The following is a 2,270-nucleotide window of genomic DNA, read 5'->3' as shown; positions in this document are numbered from 1 at the left end:
TACGCAAGCCACCATATAACAGTCTTCTTCTTCTGCCGTCTTTCTTCACCTTAACTTATTCACTGTTGGACGAAAGTGATACACATACCCATGACAGTTCAAAAGCAAACACTAACACATCCACACAAAGAAAAGGAAAAACGATGAATATAATATAAATGAAATACTCCCCATCTCATGCTTCTTTGTGAATTCATTCACTCCATGCTAGTGAAACTTTGGATGAGAGAGAATTCTATACATCGTCAAGCTTGCACAACTTTGGCGATTCCGTATGCTGCGGCAGAAGCAATGGCACCGATAAAAGTAGTCTGGAGAGCACTGAAGAGTGGGCGGCTTCCAGTGAAGCGGCCTTTGACATAGCCAAAAAAGAAGAGCGCAACAAGCGTGACCACAACTGATGTGAGCATTGCATCATGAGCAGTAGGAATGAGCATGTAGGGCATGAGTGGGACCAGCCCGCCAACAACGTAGGAGAGCGCTATCGTCAGAGCACTCTGCAGGGCTCTTCTAGGGTACCGGCTTCTTGAGTCCCAGCTCAAACCTGGATTAAATAATTATGACCAACTTAACACAATTTCTTTAGTGTGAAAGACACATCTCATCACACATGTCACGTCAAAAAAGACGACGTACCTCATCATGAACTCGAGCCAGGCTTGCGGATTCCTACGTAGGCCCATCACCACAGGGCCATACTCTTGGGGTTCGAGTCCATATTGCGACATGATCTCTCCGACCTCAGCAGCCTCTGGACATGGTTCGTAATTGTAAGGAGGAAAATCCGAACCCAACAGTTTAAATTCCGTAATGCACACATAAATATGTACATATGTAGGTGCATGCACTTTTTTGATGAACTAACTAATGTAGAAAAAAATATGTCCAATCTTTTTGTCACAAATGACATTCTCAAATTACCGATTTCAGGGACCGCAATGATCTCCTCTTGCTCCCTTCTTAACTCCCGCTCATAATGGTCTGCTTCGCTCTTAACCGCCAAGTACCTATACGACAACGTATCCCAGAGATGCAAATAGATGATGAGAGGTTAAGCCAAATCAGTAGTCTTGAATGCACATCTGGTTCAAGATGCTCTCCAACTACCTTCTTGAACGAAAAATATACTGGAGAACCGACAATATAAATATAAGTACAAATCCAAATTGTGATCATTCAAGACGTCAACCAAACAATGCAATTGTGCATCAACTCTCTCATCCAAGTGAATTAGATTCATTTCCACATGTTCTCCAACTTACCCCTAATAAGGGAAAAATAATATATTTAGTTTTAACCGCTCAATGGTAAAAGACATCCATGTATGTGAGAGGCGAAATGATAGCATCCCCATCCCCCCCCCCCCCCCCCAAAGGATGAACATTATAATATTCCATGTTTTTCCAAACGATTCAAATATAATTAGACATATAAATGTTCATGTATCATGCATGATTGTATATTACACGTGAAGATGATGGTCCCCCCCCCCCCAAAGAATTTGTTGATGGTATAAAAGCATGAAAATATTCTAGCAATAAAGATGTGAAGTTTATAAAGGGTACAAACTGATTATTTCTCAACAAAATTTTCGAAGCACAACTTGGACATTTGCATGTTTTCGTGTTTTACAGAATAATTTGACATTTCATAAAATTACACCTGGTTGAGTAAGCTATCATGTGCGGCTTTTGAATTTCTTCTATTGTATACATCACAATACATATATTTTACATTCTTATCTTAATACCATGTGTATGCAATAAGTATATTTATGTCTCAGAATAGTCATATCCAAACTTAGAACGTACTCCCTCCAAACGCTATTAGTGATCTAAACGCTCTTATATTTCTTTACGGAGGGAGTACCAATTTAAAGTTGTACTTAGTGCTTACAACAAGGATATTTGGTGTAGCACATATATTAGAAATTGGGATAAATTGGCAAGGAAGTAATTGTACTTGCCACCTCTCCTCCCAATTCAATGGATCACAAATGTTTGCAGCATGATAAATGCTTGATCATTCCCTATTATATTCACCCCCACCCCCGTTCCCACAACAAAAGCTTTAAACTGAAACTCTTTCAGAAAATGGAAGCTTAATTTATTAACCCTGGTCTAAGCACCAATAATACACACGGCCAAAATATAACAAAGATAAATGGGATAAGAGAAACATCATGTTACATATAGCATTTTTTTTCATAACCTACAACTACCAATATTCCCGCATCGGAAAAGTGTGCGCCAGAAGTCTATGAGCCAATA

General features: G+C 39.4%; 1 pseudogene; it reads right to left on the bottom strand.

The window, feature by feature from the left end:
• Positions 1 to 245: 245 nt before the first annotated feature.
• Positions 246 to 2,270, bottom strand: part of LOC119329240 — a 19,649-nt pseudogene continuing 17,624 nt past the window's right edge.

The sequence above is a fragment of the Triticum dicoccoides genome, chromosome 7A (genome assembly GCF_002162155.2).
Source record: "Triticum dicoccoides isolate Atlit2015 ecotype Zavitan chromosome 7A, WEW_v2.0, whole genome shotgun sequence".
In the NCBI taxonomy this organism is placed as follows: domain Eukaryota; kingdom Viridiplantae; phylum Streptophyta; class Magnoliopsida; order Poales; family Poaceae; genus Triticum; species Triticum dicoccoides.
The sequence above is the reverse complement of the archived record's forward strand: the minus strand, read 5'-3'. Positions and strand labels throughout refer to the sequence as shown.